Raw genomic sequence first — 13,897 nt, 5'->3', positions numbered from 1 at the left:
TCAGGGAGATCAAGCCCCACATCGGCTCTGTGCTTAGTGCAGAGTCTGTTTGGGACTCTCTCTTCCTTTCCCTCTGTGCCTCCCCTCCTCAAATAAAAAATAAATACATACATTAAAAAAAAGAAACTATTCTATTTAGTTGCTCACATGCTGCAGTTTGGAGCAGTGACAACTGGTCTCTGTGTGGCAATCACCTGAGGCAGCTTGACCAGTCCTGAATGATCTACTTCCAAGATGGCCTTACTCAAATGGGGGGCAAGTGGGACTCAGCTGGGATATTGGCGAGAGTCCTAGGTTCTTCTCCACATGGTATCTCCATGAGGGGTACGGTGGGTTTGTCACAGTATGTGTGTCTCAAGATAATTGGACCTTTACATGATGACTGGTTTCCTCTAAAGAGCAAATTTGGAAGCTGCCAGCCCTTCTAAGGTTTAGATCTGGAACCAACAGTGTCATTTCCACCATGTTATGTTGGTGAAAGCAGGTCACCGGCCACCAGGTTCAAGGGGAAGGAACTAATAATGATGTGAGTACAGATATATGGTTTACTGGAAGTCACTAAAATAATAATCTATCAGTCTTCCCTCTGTCTCCTAATGTTTCACGTCTTCCCCATGCAAAACAGACTCACCACCCCTTTAGACCACCCCCCCACCACAAGAAATCTCACCTCATAGCTCTACCAGTATTGGAGGTTTGAGGTCCATAATTTCATGATCTGAATCAAATCTAGGTATGAATGAGATTTCTCAAGTGATCCTCCTCTGTTTCTGACAACCTTTGAGACTAAAGAGACAAGTTATCTGCTCCCCATAGGAAAACCCCTAAATATATTCCTCTTTAAAAAAGGAGGAACTGGAGATGCCTGGGAGGCTCAGTCAGTTAAGCGGCTGCCTTCAGCTCAGGTCATGATCCTAGCGTCCCGGGATGGAGTCCTGCATCGGGCTCCTCTCTCGGCAGGGAGCCTACTTCTCCCTCTGCCTGCTCTGCCTGCTGTTCCCCCTCTCTCTATTAAATAAATAAAAAATCTTTTTAAAAATTTTTTTTTAAAAATTAAAAGGGGTACTGGCAGAAACACAGCAGCCACAAGTCCATAGCAGTTCTGAAATCCAGCTGGGTACACATCACCATTCCTTAGTTAGCTCCCATTTCTTATGGTAGTTGGACTTACTACATGGCAACTTGCTTCCCCCAGAGCCAAAATATGGAAGCCGCCTTCTTAAGGCTTCAACAAGACCAGGTACAACATTGCTTCCATCACATTCTATTGGGTAAAATGGGTCACAGAGCCCGCCCAGAGTTAAGGGGGGTACGCGGAAGATGAATACCCATACCCATGGTTCACCGGGGATTATCAAAGTAATAGTCTACCACAGGGGTGGTTTATCAGAGTCTCCAACCTTGGTAGGCTCTGCATTCCAACTTTGTACCCTTAATCCTAATAAGCTTTTGAAAGCACTGCTCAACCTCTCTGATGACTCAAATTGGCAAATGCCCCTGAACAAAAGCAGCCCCAAGTGCTGGACTCACTTCTCTGCTTGGGTTGCCAACTTTAATAAATAAAAATACAGGACATCCAGTTAAATTTGAATTTTGAATAAACAACCAGAAGTATGGCATGGGCACACTTATGCTAAAAAATAATTTGTTGTTTATCTGAAATTCAAATTTGACTGGGACATACACTAAAAAAAAAAAATTGTTGGTTATCTGAAATTCAAATATACCTGGAAGTCCTGCATTTTATCTGGCAGCTCTGATCTCCCTGGATTCCTATCTTTTCATGTATCTTGGTTCAGTAATTCCTCACTATCTTCTTATTTTAAGATTTTAAAAAAGATTTTCTTTATTTAATTGACAGAAAGAGACAGCTAGAGAGGGAACACAAGCAGGGGCAGTGGGAGAGGGAGAAGCAGGCTTCCCACTGAGCAGGGAGCCAGATGGGGGGATCGATCCTAGAACCCTGGGACCATGACCCAAGCTGAAGGCAGATGCTTAACGACTGAGCCACCCAGGTGCCCCAATGCTTTTAAATTTTAAAATATTTGGGGATGCCTGGGTGGCTCAGTCAGTTAAGTGTCTGCCTTCTGGGCAGGTCATGATCTCGGGGATGAGAGATGAGTTTGCTTCTCCCTCTGCCTGCTGCTCCCCTGCTTGTGTGCTCTCTCTCTCTCTCTCTCTCTGACAAATAAATAAAATCTTTTTAAAAAAAGATTTTAGGGGCGCCTGGATGGCTCAGTGGGTTAAAGCCTCTGCCTTCGGTTCAGGTCATGATCCCAGGGTCCTGGGATCGAGCCCCGCATCGGGCTCTCTGCTCAGCGGGGAGCCTGCTTCCCCCTCTCTCTCTCTGCCGGCCTCTCTGCCTACTTGTAATCTCTCTCTCTCTCTGTCAAATAAATAAATAAAATCTTTAAAAAAAAAAAAGATTTTAAAATATTTTAAGATTTAATGTAGTTGTCTCTGACAGGAGAATTGGTCCATATTCTAAGTGGCTTTTCTATATTTGGAAGAATTCCCCTATTATGAGGTTTTTTTTTTTTAAGATTTTGTTTATTCATTTGACAGACAGAGATCACAGGCAGGCAGAGAGGAAGGGAAGCAGGCTCCCTGCTGAGCAGAGAGCCTGATGTGGGGCTCGATCCCAGGACCCTGAGATCATGACCTGAGCCGAAGGCAGAGACTTTAACCCACTGAGCCATCCAGGTACCCCTCCCCTATTATGAGTCTTGTCCTCAACCTGTAAGTCAGAACTCAAATTCCCAGCCTCCCTGGTAACTAGAATATGGACATGTGACCTAACTCTACCAATCACACACCCAAGGGAGACTTCAGTTTGGAAGGGCAGAACATGAGGCTTGGTGAAGGATTCCCACTTTTTCTTAGACGGCTGGCTATAAAAACATTCAGTTTCTTAAAATGAGACAAATCTATGTATACTGTAGCATAGATTGTTGGTTATTCCCCTATATCCATTCTTCTCAGGGCACCTGGGTGGCTCAGTCAGTACAGCCTCTGCTTTTGGCTCAGGTTGTAATCTCAGGGTCTTGGGATCGAGCCCCCCATCGGGCTCCCTGCTCAGTAGAGAATCTGCTTATCCCTCTGCCTCTGTGCTCTCTCTTAAATAAATAAAATCTTAAAAAAAAAAATCTATTCCCCTCATCTCCTGATTTTCAACATGGTACATAGTTACCTGGAATAAAGAATATTTCCCAGGGGCACCTGGCTGGCTCATTTGGTAGAATATGTGAGTCTTGATCTCAGGGGCATGAGTTCAAGCCCCACATTGAGCATGGAGGCTACTTAAAAGAAAAAAAAAATGTTTCCCAGCCTCCCTTACAGCTAGGTGTGTCCCTATGTTCCAGCCAATGAGAGTTAAGCAGAAAACTCATGGGAAGTATCACTAATGGGAGGAAACGTTCCTCTCTTTCCTTTTCTCTTTCTGTTGGCTAGATGCAGATGTAATGGGTGGAGCTCAGACAGCCATTTTGGACCATGAAGTAGGGCCCTATGCTGAGGATGTCACAGCAAAAGGCAGAAGGAATCTGATAATTGTCAGGTCCTAGTGTTGCCTGGCTACTTACTTCTAGATTTTATCAGTAAGAGATAAATCAATGTCCAATCTTACAAGGCACTGGTATTTTGAATTTTCTGTCACTCACAGCTGAATATAGTCTTAAATGATACACCTGTAGATATGGAATGATTTCTAAGATAAATTGTTAAGTGAAAAAAGCAAGGTCAGAACAATGTATGCAGTACGGTGCTTTTTTGGGGAAAAATGCAAATAGATAGATCTATGTTTGTATATGAGCAACCTTTTCCAAAAGGATATACTGTTTGAATATTTACTATGCGCAAATATTACCTATTCAAAAGCTAACTTAAAAAAAATAAAAAATCTAAAACTAGTTAATAGGGTCCCCTGGGTGGCTCAGTCGGTTAAGCATCTGCCTTCAGCTCAGGTCATGATCCCAGGGTCCTGGGATCAAGTCCAGCATCGGGCCCCCTGCTCACTGGGGAGCCTACTTCTCCCTCTGCCGCTGGCTTGCTCTCCCTCTGTCTCTCATGAATAAATAAAGGGAATCAAAAGAAAATTAAAATTAGAATTAAAGAAAAATAAAACTAATTAATAACGTGAAATGTTTTACACTTTCAAACCACAGTAATTTGGTGAAACGATGGTCAATTTTCCTCTTCTTTCTATTTTTGTATATTTTTAGATTTCTAAAGCATATTTACATGCAAAATTGAATAGGCCCAGACAATACAAATAATTTGTTTTAAATATTTGTATTTTGTTGATGTGAATAGCCTTCCATTCCCAGGACCTGAAAGGCCAATATGCTGAATGCATCCTTGGGACTGCAAAGCCTTTCAGCCATATAGATTAAACATCTATCTATCAGTCACTGTTCTAGGTAAATAAAACAGACAAGATGCCTCTGTTCATGGACTTAAGGTTCTCATGAGGCAGAGAACAAGTAGACAAAAAAATAAGATTCTATCCGATAGGGCTCACTGCTACAAAGAACACAAAGAGGGTAAGTGGGATAAAAAGTGCTGAGGCCACCATTAGAGGAGAATGAAAGTCTTCAAGGAGGTGACATTTGTGCTGAGGCCTGAATGATGAGAAGGGGTCAGTTATGGAAATTTCAAGAGGATGAGAAATCCGGGCAAGGGGCCTAGAGCATGGGAGAAACAGAGAAATGGTTGGAGAGCTGGGGAGAAGTGTGTGGGCAGGAGGAATGGTTTCAGAAGATCTTGGGGGGTGGGCGTACGTGTACCGTGGTGAGAGACCATTACACACCTAACCAGAATTACTAAAATTGCAAAAGACCAACAACACCAAGAGCTGGCAAAATGTAGAACAACTGGAATTCTCACACTTTGCTGGTGGGAACATAACAAATTCACTTCAAAACACGGTTTGGCGGTTTCTTTTGAAGTTAAACCTCCGATTACTGGGGTGCCTGGGTGGCTCAGTCGGTTAAGCAGCAGACTTGATCTCAGCTCAGGTCTTGATAGCAAGATCGTGAGTTCAAGCTCTACACTGAGTTCCATGATGGGTGTGGAGTCTATTTAAACGAAAAACAAAAACATAAACATAAACTTACCATATAACTCACCAATTCTGCTCCCAAGCAAAATAGAAACATGTTCACAAAAAGAGTCGTGGAAGAATGTTCACAGCAACTTTTTTCACAATAGCCCCGAGCTACAACCTCAATCTTCAACAGGAGAATGAGTGAACGGATTGTGGTGTAGCCATACAGCGGAACACAAAACAGCAATGAAAAGGAACAGATTATTAATAGGAGCAAAACCACAGACAACCCTCACAAACATTATGTGGAGAAAAGAAGCTGGCAGGGAAAAGAGTCCATACCGGGTGATTCCTTGTATCTGAAATTCTAGGAAACGCCAATCTAACCCAAAGCAGCAGAGGGCAGATTAGGGGCTCCTGGGGCCAGGTGGGGATAGATTGATTACAAAATGGAACACGGAAACTTTTAGAGTGACGGAAACGATCTGTATTGTGATAGAGGTTACACAAGTAAACACGTTTGTCGAAACTCATAAAACGATGCTCCTACATGAGTACACTGCATTATATGTAAATTCCGCCTCCGTAAAGTTGACCCAACCCACACACACAAGGTGTGTGCCTACTTATTAGCCTGGTACATTATCTATCTGTTTCTCTCTGTATTTTCTAGGCAATAGCTGGCAAGTAATAATTTCTCACCTGCTCCCTTGTTTTTTCCCCTACCCCTAACCCCAGAGAGAAGTGTGACACCCAGAACTTCTAACTTTTGAGGCTGACTTCATCACCTCAGCCCTCACCACAGAAATGTTCATCTACATTTTGCAGAGAACACAGGCCTCCCTGCAGGCCTCTTTGGTGAATTGAGGGGAGTCCCTCAAAGCCCCTGAAGAGTTTCTATCCTCTGCCAGCTAGTGCCTGAAATTCTTGGTCTGAGTATCATCCTTTTGGTGTCAGGACTTTAGGAGCCTGGGAAGGGAGGTAGCCCCAGTTTTGTTGAGTTCAGTCCCCAGCGAATGTTCCATGCAACAAACGGACCCCACAGAGACTGGGGACAGAGGTGAGTGACATCCGGGCCCTGCCACTGAAGCACCCACAGCCTTGGCTGAGTGGTCTTGGTACAATGGGCCTGAGATAGCCAAGAACTTGCTGGAAACACAGACTTCTGAGTCCCTAAGAGATTCTTCTTTGGGTGGGGCGTTGTTAGTCTGATGCAGACCATCTTTGAGAAACGGTGGCTGGGACGGAAGAAATACTGAAACCATTTAGAATAAAATATGGCTGAAATTGTCCCAAATTTGATGAATGCACCACAAGCAGGATAAATACACAAGAAATCTCACCACGGCACAACATGCTAAGAAACAAAAGCCAAAAAAACAAAAACAGTGATCTAGAAAAACTTGGTTTCTGGGATTTAAGAGAAAGCTTTTGCAGGGTGGAAGGTGTTGGCAGAAAGTCCCAGAAGTGGGTGAGAAGGGCAAAATAGGAGGGAAGGTGAACCTGAGAGTTTAAAGAGAACTGTCAAGGTCTTCTCAGTTTGCAACCAGTTGGTTGGCATGGGGAAGGGCCCAGGCTCGGTGGGTTTTTTTTTTTTTTTAAGATTTTATTTATTTATTTGACAGAGAGAGAGATCACAAGTAGGCAGAGAGGCAGGCAGAGGGAGAGGGGGAAGCAGGCTTCCTGATGAGCAGAGAGCCCGGTGTGGGGCTCAATTCCAGGACTCTGAGATCAAGACCTAGGCCAGAAGGCAGAGGCTCAACCCACTGAGCCACCCAGGTGCCCCAGGCTCTGTGTTACAAGATAATTCCCTCTCCACTTTCCCCTTTGCTGGGAAGAGCCAGATTGTTATCCTGCCCCAACCTTGTTCTTAGAGATCTTCGGGCTGTCACAGCACAGCTAGATGCTGCTCTGACCCTGTCCTGCAAACAGCCAGGGGTATTTCCCAAGCCTGGGTGCATGCAGGAATAGGAGCTGGCTACCCCTGAGGAGACGCAGAGGCACCAACGCCTACTCTCTGGGGACCTAGCTCTGATGTCTGGAACCTGGCTGACCCTCAAACTGAAATTGGCCTTGTGCCCCATGAACTCCCAGAAAGCATTTACTCAGGTTTCTTTGCAGCTTTGCTTCCCTGTCCAGGCCCAACAAGCACAGATCAGAATTAATCATATCCCAAGAAGCCAGCGTATCAGCCTAGGGCCCTACGTGGACAGGCGAGAAAGAGGGGAGACTGACTTAAGCATTTGGTGGGTGAAGAGGGCATGGCTTAGGTCAACAGGAACCACATCCTGGGGGAGAACTCTGTACTAGAGGCAGGTAGCATCGAAGGCCAAATCTTGTGGCCTAAGAGAGGGATAACCCAGTGAAGTTGGCATTCTTAGGAAGACCCTTGGCTACAATATTCATATTAGCTAATGTCCACCAGGCACTTACTGGAAGTTGGGCCATGTTCTAGATACTTTATATGTCTTCAGTAATTCAGTCTTCAAAAACAGACTAAGGAAATTATAGCACAGAGAAGGTAAATGATCTGCCAAGCCAGCAAGTGGCAGAGCTGTGTCTCTTCCCCTAAGCTCCTCCACCTTTCAGAAGTGAGCATAGGGAGACTGAAAATGTTGGTTGGTGATGGTTACCTACCTGCCTGGTGGTCTCACCTCCCACCACATCTCTCTTGCCCCTGCTTGGCTGCCCAACTCTTCCTACCACCAAACCTGGGGGGCCAAGCATGTCCTTCTCCTTTTTCTCCAGTTATCAAAATCTTTCAAGACTCAGTCCAAATCTCACCTCTTCCAGAAAACCCTCACAGACATCCCTGGTTGGAACAACTCTGTCCCTGGCTGGTGTGCTGAGATAGGATGTTCTTTCAGCATCGGCCATAATTCACTTGGCATTAGGTCACTTCTCAGTGGATCTGGCTTCCTGGCAGCTTAAGCACAGAGATCGCTCAGTATGAGCCAACACCTGCCTGTGTCATGGGCAGGAGGTCATGGTAAGTGGGTCATTAGAAGGTCTCGAGGACCCCTCTCTTCACTGACTTGAAAAAACTTAGGCTTGGAAATCCATATAAATTCCATGTAAAAGGCAAGAAGATAAAATGAAAATAGGATGTATGGGATTTTACTCTCAAAATCTATTTTTAAGGGGTGCCTGGGTGGTTCAGTTGGTTAAGCCTCTGCCTTCAGCTCAGGTCATGATCCCGGGGTTTTGGGATAGAGCCCCGCTTCGGGCTCCATATTCAGCAAGGAGCCTGCTTCTTTCTTTCCCTCTGCCGCCCCCCCCCCCCACCCGGCTTGTGCTCTCTTTCTCTCTCTGCCAGGTGAATAAAAATTTTAAAAAAATCTTTTTAAAAATCTATTTTTAAAATTTTTTTTCTGGGGCGCCTTGGTGGCTCAGATGTTAAACGTCTACTCAGGTCATGATGCCAGGGTCCTGCGATCGAGCCCCACTTCAGGCTCCCTGCTCAGAGAGGAGCCTGCTTCTCCCTCTCCCACTACCCCTGCTTGTGTTCTCTCTCTCACTGTGTCTCTCTCTGTCAAATAAATAAATAATCTTAAAAAAAATTTTTTTCTATATCCTCTGAAATAAAATAGCTTTGGCATAGCAGACATCTTACATGAATGAAGATGAGCCCTACTTCTTCACTGCATTAAATTTTAATGAGTTCATTCATTCATTCATCAAACATTAAATGAATCTGGTTGCTCAAAGCTACATAAGTTGGCAAATATGTAAGACAGGGAATGAGGCAGCATAGTGCAGGGCTGAACTATACAGACTCTTTGGCTGAAATGGCTGTGTGTAAATCTCACTTTACCACTTATTAGACATACCACTTTATTATTTTTTTAATTTTTAAAGATTTTATTTATTTTTGCAAGAGAGCAAGCGAGCACACGCACACGAGTGAGGGGGGAGGGGCAGAAGGAGAAGCAGGTTCCCCACCCAGCAGAAAGCCAAACGTGGGACTTCATCACAGGACCCCAGGATCATGACTTGAGCCAAAGACAGACACTTCATGCTTTACCTAAAGCATGCCACTTTAGGTAAAGAGGTCACTTAAACTCTCTGTGTATCCGCTTTCCCACCTATAAGATGGAAATTATAATTACAGTACCTGTCAAGGTTGTGAGGATTAAATGATCTAATGTGTACTAATAAATATAATTATCTGCTTATATGTAATATATAAATCAATCAAAAGTGTGCCTGCTATGTAGAAATGTTGGCTTTTAAGTCATTATTTGTCAGCATTATGTTAAAGTGTGTTTTTTTTTTGTTTTACTTTATTTTATTTTATTTTTTTAGAAAGGGGGGTGAGGGGCAGAGGGCAGAGAGAGAGAATCTCAAGAAGGCTCCATGCCTAGTGCATAGCCTGACACAGGGCTTGATCCCACAACCTTGAGATCATGGCCTGAGCCGAAATCAAGAGTTGGATGTTTCACCAACTGAGTTATCCAGGTGCCCCTAAAATGTGTTCTAAGAGAGAATAAGAAAGGACCCCTTAGTTTAGAAAGATAAGGTCCTTGCTAGGTCAAGGAGGGGACAGGCATTCCAGGCAATAGGAACAGCACATACAAAGGCTCAGATGTGTACACCAGCATGGCCAGATAGGGGAACAGGGAGGCTGGGACCTAGTGTGTAGTTGAGGGCAGGCTGAGATGGGCAGGGGTCACACGTGCTGTGCACAAAGGTCTGGCTCTCCCATGTCAGGCATTTGGACCTCTGTTCTCATGGTGATGGTGAGCCAGTGAAGGGCTCTCAGTTACAGATCAGTTGTGTGTTTGAGGCAGCTGGTTCTGGCAGCAGAGTGAGGGATGATACAAGGCTGGAGGTGAGACCCCCTCCCCCAATTAGAAGCCCCCGGAGGGAGGTGGTAAGAGATACTGAAACCGTGGCAGTAAGCGCTGAAAGGAGAGAATGCATGAGAAGGATGGAACAAGAATCACCCAGGGGATGGGGTAGGTGAGGACAGACCTGGGGCGGCCCCTCAGCTCCACTCTCCAGGCTGTTCCGCCCATGTGGTAGTTCCATGAGACCCAGGCACACACGCACTCTTAGAAGATAGTTGCTGTGTCTTATTCATTTCTGTATCTACCCCCTCACCGTCCCTAGCCATCCCAGCACCTTGCTAGGCCCATGCTGTGTGCCCAGTGACTCCAGCTGAATTGGGTTTCATGGAATCCAAGCTTGCTCCCTGCCCAACCCCTAGGTTGGGTAATTGTGTCAAATGCAACCACTCTGCCTCACCATTCTCTGGATTGCTGCTGTGCTGCCCTGGAAGTGGGAAGAGACTATGAGCCTAAGACCCCTGCAGCAACAGGAAGAATGGGTGGAATGGAGGCAAGGGCCTGGCAGTGAAAGCAATGAGATCAGCCTCACATCTTCCGGTCGGTCCCGCAAAACGATGGCTACTTGGAGACATCTGTTCACAGAAGTGATGGAAACCTTACCCACCCCACCCCACCCCCGCCCCGCCCCGCCCCTCCCCACCCCGGGCCCCCATTTCTGTCAGCCAGCCAAACAAGGTGCTGCCCATAGAGAACCCACCACGCTTCAGCTACCCATAGAGTCATTCATCAGTAAGAGAAATTAAGACAAAAGAGCCTAATTTGGGAGAAGTCCAGAGGCAGCCAGAAGCCAACAATGGAGCACTGTCCTCACCCAACATTGCCCCGGAGGATCCTCCGTTGGCAAGTATGAGCTGGCTCACCTGAGAGAGGAAGGTGGCGAGGAGCCCATGTGGGCACCACGGCCTGCCCACGCATTCACTCATATTACCCATGTATACACCCACGTGTACGCACGGGCTGTGTGTGTGTGTGTGTGTGTGTGTGTGTCCACGTCCCGTCCATGTGCGCATGCGTAATAAATCTAAGCGCATGCGCCCTGCGGCCCAGGGCTGGGGCAGGGGAGCAGAGGGTTGCATCTTTGCAAAGTTGCTAGTCTGTCTGTGGGCAGGTAGGTAGGAGTGGGTTTGGGTGTGGTTGTGGGAACAGGAGCGGTATGTTTGTTGTGAGGGAGGATTTCTTCCCAGGTGTTTGTGAAGGAGGACGGGACAGATGAGGTGGGGCAGCCGTTCTTCCGGCAGAGGCCCTGGTTGTCCTCGTGCTTCCTGGGGTCGTGCCCCAGTATGATGTCCCAGGTGGGGCTATCTGCCTAGCAGGAAGGTACAATCTCTTAGAGGCTCTGAGGAAGGATGAGCTCCACCTTGGGAAGTTGAAAGAGGTGCATTGGAAGGGGGGTTTGTGGGGGGGAGCAGAATTCACCCCACTCTTCCAGGGGTGGCTGACAAAAACAGCAGCCTTCCTGGCGGAGAGGCCCTGTCCTAGGGCGGGAGGGTTGCAGCATGAGGGAGGCTCTGTCTGTTCTGATAGCAGAGACATAGGGCCACTGCTCAATAGATGCCAAATGCTGTGGGGGCCTCAGGGAGCAGCATGTGAATTAGGTCACAGATGACTGGGAGAATATCAGAGGAAGGGGGGAAGGGACATTCCAAGAGGCAGAGAAACCCGAGCAAGCGCAAGCGAAGCCACTGAGGCGGGGAAATGCTGGGTACATTCGAGAAAGCAAGGAAACAGGAGCTGAAGGAAATGTAAATCTTTTCTGGAGACTGCCTTCCTCCTGGATATGGGAGAAAACTGGGGCCCAGAGAAAGGAAGTGCTTCTAAGACCTAGAAGCAGAAATGAGGTCTCCTGACTTCCAGGTCAGTGCTCTTTCTGCTACTCCAGAAAGCCTGCTGGGAAGAAAACCAGGGAGTGTCAGGCTGCTGATTTTGCTTCCTTTGCTTTCTCATCCCCAGTAGGGAGGCCCTGTTCTCCGCCTCCCTCTGTTAGCAGCTTGCTGTGTGATACAGCACAAGTCACTTTGCCTCTCTGAGCCCTTGATCTCCAACGTCAAGGGGGTGAAAGGACTTGCCTCAGCTGGGAATGCTACCTGTCACTCGCTGTGGACTGACGTTTATCTTAGTCATCCTCCTTTCTTCAGTGCTGAGCAGAAGCTCAAATAAGTGTTTGTTTTTGTGTGTGTGTGTGTGTGTGTGTGTGTGTGTGTGTGTGTTTTAATTTTACTTATTTATTTGACAGAGAGAGACACAGCGAGAGAGGGAACACAAGCAGGGGGAGTGGGAGAGGGAGAAGCAGGCTCCTCTCTGAGCAGGGAGCCTGAAGTGGGGCTCGATTGCAGGACCCTGGGATCATGACCTGAGCCAAAGGCAGATGCTTAACAATGGAGCCACCTAGGCATCCCTCAAATCAGTGTTTTTAAATGAAGGAAGGAAAGAATGATGAGCTCCATGACTCTGGTACCACCCTACCTTGAGAGCCTCAGCCTCTCCCTGGGCAGGACATAGAGTGAAGGAGGCAAAAGTCTGTGGAAGGGAGAACAAGAGAGATAAGTAATCTGGCCACACGGAGGCCCTGATTTCTCCCTGTCCCTGGGCAGATGCCCTTGAGAGCGCCCTTCCTTGCAGCCTTGGCCTTGCCGAAAACTGCTGTAGTGAGGGGGCTGGGGGAGGAGCAAGGACCTCATACAGAATAAGGGGCTGGATGGACCCAGGAGGAGCCCTGGCAGGCCTCTCCCTCACTCCTGCTCTCCCGACTCCTTCTGCTCTGAGACGTGTCCCCAGACCTCCTGTTCCAATCCTGAGAAGTTGGGCTGGCCCTGGAATCTACAGTTTCCCATGCCAGTGATTCCTTGGTTTTTTCAAATAGAAATAACCCTTCTATTTTGAGGCCCCCTTTTCATGTTAAAGATTGTATTGCCCACTTCCCTCTTCTATGACAGCAGCTGTATTTCTTACAACTTTCTAAAACACAAATATGCGCGCATACACAAAACCAACCTGTGGTGTAGAAATCAGATAGAACTTGCCCCCCGGGGGGTGGGGACTGGCTAGGAGGGGGACCGAGAGAATACAAGGGTATGGAAAATGTTCAAAATCTTGATTTAGATGATGGTTGCTCAGGTCTATACACTTGTCAAAATTCATTAAGCTGTAAACTTAAGATTTGTACTCTTACTGTATGTAGATTATTCCTCAATAAAGTAATGCTAGCATCTAAAGGACACATATTCTGACTGGTCAGTAGATCATGGAACTCATGATTTCAGGGTGTTGAGTTCAAGCCCCACATTGGGTGTGAAGCCTACTTAAAAAAAATTTTTTTTAATTAAAAGACACAGATACAGAGAAATATATAAAACAGACATGCTCAGTTTAATGAATTATAAAGCAAGCACCCGTGTGAACACCACCCAGAATGCTTGGAACCCCCATGTAGTCCACAGTGCTGACTGGAACCAAGTGGATCCCCTTGGGCCCCAGCACCCACAGATTGGGCATCTTGGCTGCACACACTGTGCACTTCCTGCTCCCCAGATGCAGGGGAACACAGAGACAGAGTTGGGGTGGAACCCATGGGTTTTGGAACCTAGAATTTCCCATCAGTGCAACCCCAAGCTTGACTGCAGCTCCTGTTCTGGTGAGCTGAAGGAACAGAAAACACACCCATTTCCCCTTTCTGGGAGGGGGGTTTCCGCACTGGCCTCCCCAGGCCAAGTCTTGGCTGGGGGATGGGGGATGTCCCCAGTGAAAGTCAAGGAGAAATGTGCCTTCCCTGCATCCATGCTAAAAATAATCCCAGGCGGTGCTGCTGCCACCGAGCAGCAGGAAGGACAGAATCATGTTTTGCTTTAAACCTAGAAGCAGCTCAGCAGTTGGGGGCGAGGGAGGGGTGGGAGAAGGAGGCTGGGGATCTGAGAACCCTGGCAGTGCTCTCCCCACCCCCACCTCCCAGCTGCAGCTGGTCCTCTCAGGGGTGCCTGGGAGGGGGTTGTGAGTGTGAATTGTGTGA

Source organism: Martes martes (assembly GCF_963455335.1).
Source record: "Martes martes genome assembly, chromosome: 6".
NCBI lineage: Eukaryota > Metazoa > Chordata > Mammalia > Carnivora > Mustelidae > Martes > Martes martes.
The sequence above is the reverse complement of the archived record's forward strand: the minus strand, read 5'-3'. Positions refer to the sequence as shown.